This window comes from Eschrichtius robustus, chromosome 18 (genome assembly GCF_028021215.1).
Source record: "Eschrichtius robustus isolate mEscRob2 chromosome 18, mEscRob2.pri, whole genome shotgun sequence".
In the NCBI taxonomy this organism is placed as follows: domain Eukaryota; kingdom Metazoa; phylum Chordata; class Mammalia; order Artiodactyla; family Eschrichtiidae; genus Eschrichtius; species Eschrichtius robustus.
The window spans coordinates 50284355-50301141 of record NC_090841.1 but is presented as its reverse complement, the minus strand read 5'-3'; positions in this window follow the sequence as shown (position 1 = coordinate 50301141).

Genomic DNA, 16787 nt, shown 5'->3' with positions numbered 1-16787 from the left:
TCATAGGAACATACATATCGATAATTACCTCAAACGTGAATGGATTAAATGCTCCAACCAAAAGACACAGGCTTGCTGAATGGATACAAAAACAAGACCCTTATATATGCTGTCTACAAGATACCCACTTCAGACCTAGGGACACATACAGACTGAAAGTGAGGGGATGGAAAAAGATATTCCATGCAAATGGAAATCAAAAGAAAGCTGGAGTAGCTATACTCATATCAGATAAAGTAGACTTTAAAATAAAGAATGTTACAAGAGACAAGGAAGGACACTACATAATGATCAAGGGATCAATCCAAGAAGAAGATATAACAATTATATATGCACCCAACATAGGAGCACCTCAATACATAAGGCAACTGCTAACAGCTATAAAAGAGGAAGTTGACAGTAACACAATAATAGTGGGGGACTTTAACACCTCACTTACACCAATGGACAGATCATCCAAAATGAAAATAAATAAGGAAACAGAAGCTTTAAATGACACAATAGACCAGATAGATTTAATTGATATGTATAGGACATTCCATCCAAAAACAGTAGATTACACTTTCTTATCAAGTGCGCACGGAACATTCTCCAGGATAGATCACATCTTGGGTCACAAATCAAGCCTCAGTAAATTTAAGAAAATTGAAATCATATCAGGCTTCTTTTCTGACCACAATGCTATGAGATTAGAAATGAATTACAGGGAAAAAAATGTGAAAAGCACAAACACATGGAGGCTAAACACTATGTTACTAAATAACCAAGAGATCACTGAAGAAATCAAAGAGGAAATCAAAAAATACCTAGAGACAAATGACAATGAAAACACGATGATCCAAAACCTATTGGATGTAGCAAAAGCAGTTGTAAGAGGGAAGTTTATAGCTATACAAGCCTACCTAAAGAAACAAGAAAAATCTCAAGTAAACAATCTAAGCTTACACCTAAAGGAACTAGAGAAAGAAGAACAAACAAAATCCAAAGTTAGCAGAAGGAAAGAAATCATAAAGATCAGAGTGGAAATGAATGAAATAGAAACAAAGAAAACAATAGCAAAGATCAATAAAACTAAAAGCTTGTTCTTTGAGAAGATAAACAAAATTGATAAGCAGTTAGCCAGACTCCTCAAGAAAAAGAGGGAGAGGACTCAAATCAATAAAATTAGAAATGAAAAAGGAGAAGTTACAACAGACACCACAGAAATACAAAGCATCCTAAGAGACTACTACAAGCAACTCTATGCCAATAAAATGGACAACCTGGAAGAAATGGACAAATTCTTAGACAGGTATAACCTTCCAAAACTGAACCAGGAAGAAACAGAAAATATGAACAGACCAATCACAAGTAATGAAATTGAAACTGTGATTAATACTCTTCCAACTAACAAAAGTCCAGGACCAGATGGCTTCACAGGTGAATTCTATCAAACATCTAGAGAAGAACTAACACCCATCCTTCTTAAACTCTTCCAAAAAATTGCAGAGGAAGGAACACTCCTAAACTCATTCTATGAGGCCACCAGCACCCTGATACCAAAACCAGACAAAGATACTACAAAAAAAGAAAATTACAGACCAATATCACTGATGAATATAGATGCAAAAATCCTTAACAAAATACTAGCAAACAGAATCCAGCAACACATTAAAAGGATCATACACCATGATCAAGTGGGGTTTATCCCAGGGATGGAAGGATTTTCAATATATGCAAATCAATCAATATGATACACCATATTAACAAATTGAAGAATAAAAGCCATATATGATCATCTCAATAGATGCAGAAAAAGCTTTTGACAAAATTCAACACCAATTTATGATAAAAACTCTCCAGAAAGTGGGCATAGAGGGAACCTACCTCAACATAATAAAGGCCATATATGACAAACCCACAGCAAACATCATTCTCAATGGTGTAAAACTGAAAGCATTTCCTCTAAGATCAGGAACGAGACAAGGTTGTCCACTCTCACTGCTATTATTCGACATAGTTTTGGAAGTCCTAGCCACGGCCGTCAGAGAAGAAAAAGAAATAAAAGGAATACAAACTGGAAAAGAAGAAGTAAAACTGTCACTGTTTGCAGATGACATGATACTATACATAGAGAATCCTAAAGATGCTACCAGAAAACTACTAGAGCTAATCAATGAATTTGGTAAAGATGCAGGATACAAAATTAATGCACAGAAATCTCTTGCATTCCTATACACTAATGATGAAAAATCTGAAAGAGAAATTAAGGAAACTCTCCCATTTACCACTGCAACAAAAAGAATAAAATACCTAGGAGTAAACCTACCTAGGGAGAAAAAAGACCTGTATGCAGAAAACTATAAGACACTGATGAAAGAAATTAAAGATGATACCAACAGATGGAGAGATATACCATGTTCTTGGATTGGAAGAATCAATATTGTGAAAATGACTATACTACCCAAAGCAATCTACAAATTCAATGCAATCCCTATCAAACTACCAATGGTATTTTTTACAGAACTAGAACAAAAAATCTTAAAATTTGTATGGAGACACAAAAGACGCCGAAAAGCCAAAGCAGTCCTGAGGGAAAAAAACGGAGCTGGAGGAATCAGACTCCCTGACTTCAGACTATACTACAAAGCTACAGTAATCAAGACAGTATGCTACTGGCACAAAAACAGAAATATAGATCAATGGAACAAGATAGAAAGCCCAGAGATAAACCCACACACCTATGGTCAACTAATCTATGACAAAGGAGGCAAGGATATACAATGGAGAAAAGACAGTCTCTTCAATAAGTGGTGCTGGGAAAACTGGACAGCTACATGGAAAAGAATGAAATTAGAACACTCCCTAACACCATACACAAAAATAAACTCAAAATGGATTAGAGACCTAAATGTAAGACCAGACACTATAAAACTCTTAGAGGAAAACATAGGAAGAACACTCTTTGACATAAATCACAGGAAGATCTTTTTTGATCCACCTCCTAGAGTAATGGAAATAAAAACAAAAATAAACAAATGGTACCTAACGAAACTTAAAAGCTTTTGCACAGCAAAGGAAACCATAAACAAGACAAAAAGACAACCCTCAGAATGGGAGAAAATATTTGCAAACAAATCAACAGACAAAGGATTAATCTCCAAAATATATATACAGCTCATGCAGCTCAATATTAAAGAAACAAACAACCCAATCCATAAATGGGCAGAAGACCTAAATAGACATTTCTCAAAGAAGACATACAGATGGCCAAGAAGCACATGAAAAGATGCTCAACATCACTAATTATTAGAGAAATGCAAATCAAAACTACAATGAGGTATCAGCTCACACCGGTTAGAATAGGCATCATCAGAAAATCTACAAACAATAAATGCTGGAGAGGGTGCGGAGAAAAGGGAACCCTTTTGGACTGTTGGTGGGAATGTAAATTGATACAGCCACTATGGAGAACAGTATGAAAGTTCCTTAAAAAGCTAAAAATAGAATTACCATATGACCCAGCAACCCCACTTCTGGGCATATACCCAGAGAAAGCCATAATTCGAAAAAGACATGTACCCCAATGTTCACTGTAGCACCATTTACAATAGCCAGGTCATGGAAGCAACCTAAATGCCAATCAACAGACGAATGGATAAAGAAGATGTGGTACATATATACAATGGAATATTACTCAGCCATAAAAAGGAATGAAATTGAGTCATTTGTTGAGACGTGGATGGATCTAGAGACTGTCATACAGAGTGAAGTAAGTCAGAAAGAGAAAAACAAATACCGTATATTGACACATGTATGTGGAACCTAGAAATATGGTACAGATGAACCGGTTTGCAGGGCAGAAGTTGAGACACAGATGTAGAGAACAAACTTATGGACACCAAGTGGGGAAAACCACGGTGGTGTGGGTATGGTGGTGTGCTGAATTGGGCGATTGGGATTGACATGTATACACTGATGTGTATAAAATTGATGACTGATTAAAAAAATAATAATAAAATAAAAAATAAAAATGCAAAAAAAAGAAAAAGAAATATTTGAAGGGATTCATTGCTTGTCATCCATTAAAAAAGCTTTACTTCCAACATGATTAAAATTGCCATCAATCAACACAAGCCAAGGCATTCTCCTGAAGAGATGGGGATGCTATTATGAGCTATGCACTACCTGACGGAGGGAAAAGTGAAGCATTTCTTGAGCTTTGAAACACAGTTTACAGAATCTTTGTGTATCACCATTGATGGCTAAATTTGCATTCCCAGAGAACCGTGTTCATAGGTGATCAGTATTAGTAGGTCTTTGTAAAAGTTGTGGAGTCTCTTAGTGAAGCCTCTTCTGTTTTACCATAAAAGCTTGAGAATTAAAGAAAAGAAAAACATCCTTGCTGATTCCTACCTGAGTGGACATGTAAGATAAATCTTTAAAAGAGCATTTGATTAAGAATTATTTTCATAATTAAAGAAAATTCAGTTAATTTTTTTAAGCAACAGTAATGTGAAGTCCATGAGCATTCTTAAGATACAAGTTTTCCATAGAAAGGATGGCTCTGCAAATATCAGAATTTCAGGAATTTATAAAAGATCATCTAGGTTTAAACAGAGCATAGTTTAATATCAAAATCAACAAGATCTGTTTCATACGTACAAGTTTGGCAATTTGACAGAATTGGGCAATCATATGAGTGAAGTCAGTTAATTTACTGAAAAAAGATTAAAACAGTTACATCAGTTGATGTTTTGAATTGCATAATTGTTTGACATGTCATCTTTTGTATCATTCTTCTTGTAAATTTGATTTATAAGTGGTCCATATCCCTTCAGAGAAAAGGAAATGTTCTAGAGAGAAAAAAGAAAGTCCATTTTAGTTATTTTTCAGTACAAGGGGGAAATTAAATCATGATTTAAGTTTGAAAAACTATAATCTTGGAAAATATTTGCTTAGAAAATTGCAAATAATATCGAGATTCTGGAAGTTCAAACACTTCTTGTAATGTTTTAATTACATAGGGTAATTAAACCCCTTTGGACTAAAGCGGTTCCTTTTTTTTAAAATTTATTTATTTACTTATTTTTGGCTGTGTTGGGTCTTCGTTTCTGTGCGAGGGCTTTCTCTAGTTGTGGCAAGCGGGGGCCACTCTTCATTGCGGTGCGCAGGCCTCTCACCATCGTGGCCTCTTTTGTTGCAGAGCACAGGCTCCAGATGCGCAGGCTCAGCAATCGTGGCTCACGGGCCCAGTTGCTCCGCGGCATGTGGGATCTTCCCAGACCAGGGCTCGAACCCGTGTGTCCTGCATTGGCAGGCAGATTCTCAACCACTGCGCCACCAGGGAAGCCCACTGTGCCACCAGGGAAGCCCTAAAGCGGTTCCTTTTGATAATGCACAAAGGTAGTAAGTTTATGGCCGCTTCATCACTTTCCTTTTAACGTTTAATTATCAGTAACTGATCAAATAAGAATATGTTCTCACGGCTTACACAGAGTTTTTCAGATGGTACTTTTATTTGATCCCCTACAGGTCCCGTGAGGGCCGGTCTGAGCCTTCAGCATCTGCTTTATGGGACTTCGTCACTCTGCAAACTACATCTAAGAGCTTATGCTCACCAAGTTCACTGTTGGAGGTAAGATTCTCATAGGACCATCAGACCCTCACTTCAGACTGTAAGTAAAACTGGCGCCTGGGTGTTTTTGCACTGTAGACTCTGTGCTCCCTCGTGTTTATATTGTTAAAGTATCTGGGTATAATTAGTTGTTTCTGGAATGATTTTTTTTTTTCTCTTAGAAAGATAATATTTGACATTTCAAAATGACTACATAGCTAATTCTAAATATGCTTTTTTTATATTTAATTAATAAGTAGGCTGAGCTGTCTAAGAATAGACAGTAATGTTATTTTTTTCACCAAGGATTAGAAAAGCATATATGCACCTGTTCTAACAAGCTATCTAAAAATCAACTTCTAACTGGTTATTTGACTTTGTTCTATTTTGGGGTTTGAGAGAGTTACTTGGAATTCCTCTTCCTCAGCTACAAATCCCAGATCAATAATTTGATATTTGTTAGAATTCATAGCCTTTCATGAATTGTTTGTATATGCTTACTGTTTCCCTTCCCAAATAATAGTTCTTCGAGTTTCTTTTTGTACTCTGTATTTACTTAAATATGAATCCATATTCATATTTACCAAGTCAGATGCCAAGATCATAAAATAATTGAAGCTGGAAAAATACCATTTGAGAGATGTAAATGGTGTCTAAATTTCAGAGCAGAAGAGGGAATTTAGGCTGGGGATTAAGCCTCTTTTGTTATGGCAGAGACCAGTTTTGTGGGTAATTTTAACCAACTAGATATAAAGCAAGCATCTAATTCATGGCACTCAGGAAACCCAGAACTCGAGAGTAATTCAAATACAGATGCCTCAGACTGAAATGTTAAATTGGGTGTGTACTTATTAAGGGTGTGGTCTAGAAGAGCCCAATATGTTTCCTCCTAAATACGGCTTTTGGCTAGACTCTTCCTGAAAATTAATGTCTGTCATCGACAGATGGGTCTGTCTCTCTCTCTCTGTCTTTTTTTTCCCCTCCACGTGTTTGTTCACTGATGATCTATAGACTGGAAGCTTATGTAAACATAATCTCCTTACAGTATATTGAAGATTGTTCAGGGGAACTGGTTGTGATGCTTTTCAAACTTTGGAAAACGTACCCTGACTACGTTTGGGGGGCAGGGGGCAGGTCTTGGGCTGAGGTTTTGGAGTGAGGGGGCAGGCATGCTACTTTTCTTTCTATGGCCAGGAACACAGGCACCTGAGTTCTCAGTAGGAAGGACATGGTCTGAAAGAACGTCAATTGGGAAGAGATAGACGAGTTCTATAATGTGTTAGCAGGTAAAATTCTGAGGAGAACTATTTGAGGGGCTAAAAAGAATAAGCAACTGCCTGTGAAGGGACTACTGAAGAGTTGCATTTTCTTTTCCTGCATTACGATGACCTTCCATTTGTCTACGGCTTCCACTTGGTCTTAGCTGTGCTTTGGGTGTTGCAGGGCAGGCATTACATACTTGAGAAGAAGTGACCCAGAGAGTGTAACGGTGTCACATGCATGCATTCCTCAATGAGTCCTCAGGGGTGGGGGAAACCCAAACAAAGGATGGTGACTGAATTACTGTTACTTGTGTAAAAAGGAAGAGTGACTCCCAAAGGCTGGAGAAAATGGTACCATCTGGATGAGATTAAGATTTGAGAAATGTGTAACCATCATTCTTATCACCATTGTCATCAACACTAATAATGCCTGAAATTTGTAGAGGACTTTTTTGAAAGTACTTTGCCCTAGTATCATCTTACTTGCTTTTTATCTGAGACTTTGAGGACAGAGTATTATTGGGAAATATCTTTTTTCACAAGGAACCAGTTTAATAATAAATTAAGACATCCCAGTGTAACCATTTTGGAAAATTTCAGTGCCCCAAAACTGCATATAATGAGAATAAGGTGTATTAGTGAGTATATATACTATATATAGTATACATACATATATATATACACTATATATACTTTTCTTTTACATTTATTACCTTCTTTATATTAATTTGCCCATACATAGGTACAAAATATATATATACATACATAAATACGTATACATACAAAAATACACGCATGCAGAATATACTACATTTATTTTTATATCTAATCCTCCTAACAACCCTAGGAACTCTAATAACCTTCATTGTACGGACATGGAAAAGGAATAAGTAGATTAAGTGACCTTAACGCTGTGCTGGGGAGGGGGATTTGCATCCATTAAATTGCAGGGACTTCTTCCTTAGTCTCTGTGGGACGTCAGTTTACTCACGCTCTCGAGGCATTTTCAGAAACAGTTCCCATGTATTAGGAGTTGGTTGAAAAATATTGAGATAATCTCTGACTTAAGTTGTATTGCAAGGGAAAACACTTCCCACTTGTTTTATATTCATCATATTTATAGTCACTAGGTATTTATAATATTTGTAAGTGGGGATACATTTAAATGCAATGTCATCTACTTTGAAAGTGTAATATATTTTTGTTACTTGGTTTAAAATTCATCACATAAATCATTTTTCTCCCAATAAACATCTGAGTACATTAGCTTAAAAGATGTTATTGGTGAGCTGATAGTATGCATATTTCAGAAAGATTGCTCAACTACATTTAATGTGCATTTGTGAGAAATAACTGTATATTCATGGTCTCTAAGAAGGGCTAAGCTTGTTTATCTTTCTCTTCCTAACCAGTTAATTCTTCCTTCTTTGCACACTGTCAGTCCCCTGACTTGAGAATGAAAAAAAAGTCTTTTTTATAAACTAAGTTTTCTTATATGTAAACATCATCCTGGAAGTGAAAACAGAATTTACTTTTTTGGGGTACAGACCTTTTGTTTCAAGTGAGATACTTGACTGAAGAGAGGAAAAAATATTACAATTTATTGTGCTACTCTGCCTTGATTACATAATAGAAACTCATGTCATGATTGAAAAAGTCCTAAATATTAGGAGACATCATTTTATTCTTCAGGTGTTAGCAGTAAACACTGTTATAAGCTTTATGTATCTGTAGGGGTGACTTGGAAAGGGTCTGTAAATGCACCAGGGTTTATGCAGGTTTGGTAATTAAAGGAGCTTCAAGTGAGATATTTGACAGAAGAGAAGAAAGAATATTATAATTTTTTTTGTATTGCTCTGCCTTGATTGCATAATGGAAACCCACGTCATGATTGAAAAAGTCCTAAATATTAATGGACATCATTTTTTATTCAGGTGTTAACAGTAAACACTGTTATTATAAGCTTCGTTTACCAGTGGGGCTGACTTGGAAAGGGTTTGTAAATGCACCAGGAGTTTATGCAGGTTTGGTAATTAAAGGAGCAAGTAGGAAAAACCACAGAAAGGGCAAAAAGGAGCAGGAGAAAGAGAAGCTGAATATGACGAATTACCTGAGCAGACATTAAGATTAAATAAAATGGAACTTTCTTGATTTAAACTTATTGAGGAAATCAGAAATAACTGCTAGTTATATGACATAATTGACCATGAAAATGTAGGTATGGAAAGCTGCTTATCCATTAAGAATGCAGTAAATGACATCTGTGATCCAGGTGCCTGGGTACAGGAGGAGGCCAGGAATAATCAGGAAAGGTGAGTCAATACTACTTATGGTGCCGCCTGCTACTCTAAGGAGGGGGAGCCCGTGGTTGTAGGGTTTTTTGTTCAATGAATGTACTTCTCCCATGAAGGGTATTTAAATCTTCCATATGTTAATACTGAGCAACCATCAAATGGATGGAACTAGAACGAAATAGGTTTAACAAGATAAGCAATAGGAACCTTTAGAAGCAGAGTGTTTTGAGGAGTAGAACCTGTTGCAGGAGGAGGAGCTCGAGGAATGATGTTCCAGGTTCTTAGAAAGGTGGAAACACTTTCTCAATGTGTACTTGGGAGAGCATCCCTATTAGAATCAACTGCAATGTTTGTTAAGAATGCTGATTCCCTGTACCCTACCTAGACTTACTGAAACAGAATTTCCAGGGGATGAGCCCAGGAACCTGCATGCATTTAAAAAATTCCTTCCAAATGATTTTTATACCCAGCTTATTAAAGTGTTGAAGTGAGAATCAGCTTCATATTAAAGGGTTTTGGGGTGGAAGGAATCCTTGTAGAATTCTGAGTGTGGTACTAAATCTGTTGTAAGAGATAAACAAGTGGAAGATTCAGAGGGGAAAGAAAGTGCGTAGGACATTTTAAAGCCTTTAGACATTTTAAAGAAGTAGGGGATTTTTTCATCAGTGGTGGCTTAGATCATTTTGAAAAGGATTCACTGCTACCCAGTTAGAGGAGGATTCAGGCAGGAAGGCCCAGGGGCTGCAGGTAGAAGAGGGCCTGTCACCTCTACAAGGTCCTGAGGGTTGGTAACACCTTCACTCCAAGAGGTCACAAAGATGTTAAGTGGCAGCTATCTGTAGTGACTGCGTTCCTGGACTTGTATTTCAAAAAATGTGAATGGGGTTTTGGTAGATCTCTTATATTTACCGAGGGCTACTCATTTCTGCTAAAGCAAGTGGAAATGTATCACACATCGGGATAAAAATCTCTGATACAACTCTAGACATTTAACGTTCTGGAATAACATTCCAGGATTGGCTGGGTATGGTCCCCCGGTACTAGTGACACTTTCAGTTCTTCTGGTTGATGATTGTGACACTGGAAGAGAATAAAACTATGAAAAGGAAACAGCACAAAATATGGATGACACTGAATGAAAAAAAGAATGTCTAGTAAGGTTTTAGCATATACTATGAAAGAGATGTTTGAAGTAAGAATCATAAAACCTTATCTCTTGGCTTTAATCTAAATTTTAATGGGTGGAAAGAAAAACTCCTAATAAAACTGCCATACATTATTGCAAGCAGAAGACAGAAAATTAGAGCCAGGTAAAGAAGGACCATTGGCAGGAAAAAAATTTGTAATTTTTAGATGGACATAACAGGGAGTTTTTCTGGTTCCAGGTACCTGTGTATTAAAAGCACACAGTACAAGTGATTACCAAAGCACTGAAAATTTTAATACAAGAATGCAAAATGTTGTGATAGGCATAGCTTGAGACTTCAGTTGAAACTCAACTAATAAAAGATGGCGTTAGAAAGGAATAATTTGATCGAAGATCCTAAATCTAATTAAAACAAAGAGGGAACACTTTTTTTTAGGAAATGGATAAAATGACTCATGATGTAGATCACAAAACTGTCATGGAGATAGGGTACAAATAGGAAATTCAGTTAACAAATCCTGCAAACATTATTTCCCCAAAGTAGAGCACAGTCTTTAAAAGAAAATTTTAATTTTTCCCTGATATAGTCATTGCTAAGATTTTGTTGCATTTTATTCCAGCATTTTTCTTACATGTTTTACGTTGTGATTTAATGATAGATATGAGTTTTCGGCCGCATGTTTCTGTATCATTAGTTTTTAATAAATGATATTTTAATGATTGTAAAACATTATGGATGACCCAAAAATATGCTTAATTAATCATCTGTTGTTACACAGTTATGTTCTTTCAACTTTTTTTCCTATTATAAGGCTGTGGTGAAGAGTTTTTATGAAGATAGAATTCTGGAAAAGTAATTATGGTCAAAGGATATAAGCACTTTTTAATTTCTGGACACGATTTGCACAATTATTTTCCAGAAATGTCATTTCAATAACAGCCTCACTAGAAGTTTGTGAATGTGTCCATCTCAGTGTACCTTCTTATGTACTAAATATTATAATAATTATTTTTTAGTAATTTGAGAGGCAAATTAATGTATGTAATTAATTGTGCTGAGGTTGAACTTTTATATTTATTAGCTGTTTTACTTCTTTGTTTATATATATAAATGTTTGTATGTGTGTGGGAAATTCGTTCTTATGCCTATTTCACTATAAAAGACAATTCTTTTTTCTTCTCCATTTAGGTGTACTCATTACGTAGCTAATTCTTAGTCTATGGTTTGCCACCCAGTTTGGTTGTAGTGTTCTTTGGAACCTCTAGGGTTTTGGTGTGTGTGGAGCTTCTAACTTTGGTTTTCCGTGCTGTTGTAGATTTCCCACTTTTTTTTTTTTTTTAATTTATTTAATTTATTTATTTATGGCTGTGTTGGGTCTTCGTTTCTGTGCGAGGGCTTTCTCTAGTTGCGGCAAGTGGGGGCCAATCCTCATCACGGTGCGCGGGCCTCTCATTATCGCGGCCTCTCCTGTTGCGGAGCACAGGCTCCAGACGCGCAGGCTCAGTAATTGTGGCTCACGGGCCCAGTTGCTCCGCGGCATGTGGGATCTTCCCAGACCAGGGCTCGATCCCGTGTCCCCTGCATTGGCAGGCAGATTCTCAACCACTGCGCCACCAGGGAAGCCCTCCCACTTTTTATCTATCCGAATGTCGGCCATTTTATGATAATTTGGGGGGAGGGCACAGGGAGCTAGATACTACTTACTCATCTACTAGTGGTTTTTTAAAAAATATATTCTTGAGTTTTTTCTGTGTGGGCCTCCAGAAATGGGGTTTTCTTCATTAAAGAAATTTTGTATCCTGAAAAATAGAAGTCTCATTTGGGTCTGGCTCCTTGGGGATTTTTGTAAGACTTACTTAGCATCCTTAAAGCACCTCTGCTCTGGAACTTCTCACATCATATTTGCAACCCTGAACACAAAGCCTGAATGTTTACTAAAAAGAGCTTTAAACAAATGATTCTTGTAGACATCATCAGAAAGTACTGGATAGTTCTTTGGATGTTTTGTTATTGTTTTTACCAGCACCTAATAATTTTTCAAATTCATGCTCTGATCTGATACACAGATGTTCTTATTCATTCTGCCTGAATTAGCCAGTTTTTACTAAGAACCAAATCTTTGCAGTTTTGATTTGTCACAGATTGGGATTTTTTTAACAGAGCAAATTTTGTTGGTTATACATACAACTAAGGTTCTAATCCACAAGCTATGAATAAACTTATAAAAAAGACCCAAAGTGTATAAGCCTAAGAACTGCTTTCTTTCTTATTTCATATGATGAATAATAAGGTTATTCTTTCCTTCCTTCCTTCCTTCCTTCCTCCCTTGCTCCCTCCCTTTCTTTCCTCCTTCCTTCCTTCGCTCCTTCCCTCCTTCCCTCCCTCCCTCCCTCCCTCCTTCTTCTTCCCTTAATAATGAAGGCTATGTAATTTTCTTTGAGAACAGCTTTTGTTGTCTTTCATAGTTTTTGATATGAAGTAGTCACTTTTTAATTTTTTCCAGGTAGATTTTACTTCCCCTTTCTTTTTTATTTTTTCATTTTTTATTTTTTTTGATGTGGACCCTTTTTAAAGTCTTTATTGAATTTATTACAGTATTGCTTCTATTTTATGATTTGGCTTTTTGGCCACAAGGCATGTGGGATCTTAGCTCCCTGACCAGGGATCAACCCGCACCCCCTACACTGGAAGGCGAAGTCTTAACCACTGGGCCGCCAGAGAAGTCCCCTCCCCTTTCTTTTTTGATTGAAGCATTAGTTAGGAATATATATGTTAGTTTCCAAGTACTTTTCTTGCTGCAATTTTACTATTAATTTCCATATTTATTGGATTATGATCAGAAAATGTGATCTTTGCTTTTTAAAGTTGTTAAAATGTTCTTTGTGGACAAGTTCATATTGATTTTCATAAACGTTCCATGTAAATGCAAAATTTTTATATTATTTGTGGAGATGTGAGTATGTAGGCCTATTAAGTTTTTTTCTTATTTGTATTAAAATCCTCCATGGTCCTTTTATTTTTAGTTTACTAGAGTAGTTTAATTCCAAATGAAGCATATTGAAGACTCCAACTATGTTTTTATCTGGTTCTTGAACTCTCTTGAATATTTGCATTTTCTAGTCTGATACTGCGCAATGTGTTCCGTAGAGGTTTATTACTATAGTCTTTAAAATGTTGCCTTTTATCATCGCAATCTTTTCCTAAATATTTTATTTTGTTTCAAGAGCGTGCATCACATATTTCCAAATGGTCTGTCATCATCTGTTTATATTATTGATATAAATTGTAAAGGTCATTTCTCACCACTGTTTTAGCTCTTATTTATTTTCCCCTATTGTGAGATTTTGATTCTGCTTCCTATGTGTTAAGTACTTAGTCAAGTATTTCCCTAAGATTTGTTATGTAACACCCTCTCAGACTTGCATATTCTCAAATATCTGTTTATACCCTGACAGATGGCTGATATTGTGGCTGGTTATAGGACTGTTAAGTTCTTTTTTGTTAGTAGTGATTCCGTACTTTCTAGCTTTTAGAGTGGCATAAGTGATACCATGAGTGTCAATATATTACTTTTTCTTTGAAGTTGACACCTTCTCTTTCTAATAATTGTAGTTTTTCCTCTTAATTCATTAATTTCTTAGATTTTACCATGCTGTGCTGACTCTGTGTCTTTTATCATCAGTCAGGATTGAGACTTGGCATATTTTTAATGCAAAATCTTTTTCTTATGTTGTTTGTTTATTGCCTATCCCCTCTTTGTCACTTTATTTTTTCTGGAAGTATAGTAGCCTTATTTCAGGATTCTTGGATCATTCCTTCAATTCTTTTGAATTTTCTAAGATTTCATCCATTTACATTTTGACGTATTTTTCACTTTTTCCTTTTGGCTTTATATTTGGGCTCAGTTGTGGGTATGCTTAATCTAGTAAATTGTGTAGTAGAGAAAGCATATGTTTCTTTTTTTTATGCCACAGAAACTCCTTCGTATTATTACTATGCTGTTCAAGTTGCTGTCTTTCTCCTTGTAGTAGGCTGAATCCTAAAATGGTCCCCGAGATTCTCTCCTCCTAGTGTACACACCCAGTATGATCCTCCTGCCTTGAGTGTGGATGGACTCTCTGAATATGATGGGATAGTTACCCACTTGGTTAGGTTACACTGTATGATCAGAGTGATGGGATAGTCTTCATATGCAGTGAAAAACAACTTAAAGTAGTTTTCCTTATTTTATTATTTTAAAAGTATATTTAGTTGGCTTTTTGGGTTGTTAGAGTCCTAACAGGTAATTCTACTTATTGAGCACTTATATACAAAGCACATACTATGTGCTTTAAATGCTACCTCATTTAATTCTATTGGTAATTTTAGTAGCTGTTTTGATAATTGTTTGGGGTAGTAGTTTTTACCCATGTTAAAGATAATGAAACCAATGAGCAAAAATGTGCCAAAGCTCCCAGATTTGGTAAATGGCAGAGATGAGATGCAAAGCCACAGTTTTCTGGCCTCAGGTTCTTTCCTCTTATGCACTACATTATGTCAGTTTCCATAGTTTTAATAGTAAGTGGAAAGGCTAGAACTATGTGATCATTATCTTTATACCTCTACAGCCTGGTACAGTGATTGTCTTACAGTAAATATTTGTAAAGTGAAACCTGAAGGTAAAAAAGAGGAAAGCGAGTGATTAAACACTGAGATGGTGTTGGGTAGACAGAAGATAACAGGGGTCATGACAGAGCATAAAAATTAGTGACTTGGATAACCAGATGATAGAAATATTGGTAAGAGTCAGCCTCCAACTGAAATGCCTACGGTTGCTAACTTTGTCATTTAAACTTGAAGCTATTTTTCCCTTCATCAAAATTTGGACTCTCAGGGCTTCCCCAAACCTACTTGAACCATTTGTGTGAATAATACATAGAGGTTGTTCTAATACCTTTTTCATTTGTAAAAGGCTTTATGTGTTTCAGAGAACTTTCACCTTTATTATTTTTCTAATAGTACTTATTATATAATCTAGACAACTTCAAAAAGTAGCTGATACAGGATTAGGATCAAACACGAACATTTCCACTTTAGAAATGGGGGATAACCCAGAGGTCTATAAATTCTTTATTTACTCAGCAAACATTTGAGTTTGTTGAGTAAATGTGTCAGGCTACCTTTCTAGGCAGAAAGGTTATAGCAGAGCCCCTGCTTTTGAGAAACACTCAGTCTCCAGGGAGCACAGCTATTGAACAAACAGTTGGAAGTGTCAGGCACCTTACTAGGCAGAAAGGTTATAGCAGAGCCCCTGCTTTTGAGAAGCACACAGTCTCCAGGGAGCACAGCTATTGAACAAACAGTTGGAAGTGTTATGGGAAGTGCACGTTTACCAGGAGGGGCAGAAAAAACTAGCGTGAAGATGGGTGGGAAATAAAAGCATGTACGATGATGAGAAAGAACACTGAATGATTAAGAAGCTCAAGGTAGGCCAAATGTGAAGAGCAGCAAGGGGAGAATGGCAAGAGATGATGCTGGAGTGATAACCAGGAGGCTGACCATCTAGGGCCTTGCAGAGTCTGTCAGGGATGTGAACTTCATCCCAAGGGAAATGGAATAGCACTGAAGAGTTGATTTGAAGTTGAAGATTGACAGGATCAGGGTTACATCTTTTGGCTGGAAAGTAGAAAATGGATTATAGAGAGTAAGAATGGAAGGGAGTGGTCAACCAGAAAACTCTTGCTATATGTCAGCCAGGAGATAAGATTCACTTGAGTTAGTATGAGGAAGGGAAAATGAACATAAATGGATGGCTTCGGGAAATAGAGATGGTTGTTTGGATATTGTTAAGCAGGAGAGGGAGACGTCAAGGATGACTTCCAGTTTCTGGTTTGAGAATGCTTGTGGCAGGGGTTATTTAGGGGGACATATGATGAGATCAGTTTGGGATGTTTGTGTTGAACTGCCTCTGAAACATACACATGGAGAGGTCAAGTGGACTGCTAGAAATATCAATGAGGAGCTCAATTTGAGATTTATCAGCATAGCTATAATTGAAGGTATGGGGGTAGACTGAAGAGTATGGATTGAGAAGAGAGAAGAGGAGAGAAATTGAGAACTCTGGTTAGGTGGAGGAGGGTGAGCCAGGAAAGGCAAAGGACACTCAAAACAGAGTATTCCGAGAAGGAATAACACTGTTAGTTGTATCACACATTTCTAAGCCATCCAAAAAGATAAGAGTGGAAAAGTGTCTACTGGGTTTAATAACATGGCGGTCATCGGAGTCTTAGTAGGAGAAATTTGGTGGTGTTGCGGGAGCTAAAGGCAAACTGGGGCTGGAGTGGGCTTCCAGGCGAGTGGAAGCAGAAGAAAAGGAGGGAATTAAAGTAAAATGTGACCATGAGGAAGAGGTGGGGCAGGGCGATTACTAGATAAAAATTGGGGGATTATAGGAGGCTTTAAATTATGTTTTATTTTATTTTTTATAAAGTGCTAGACACTTAAGCAT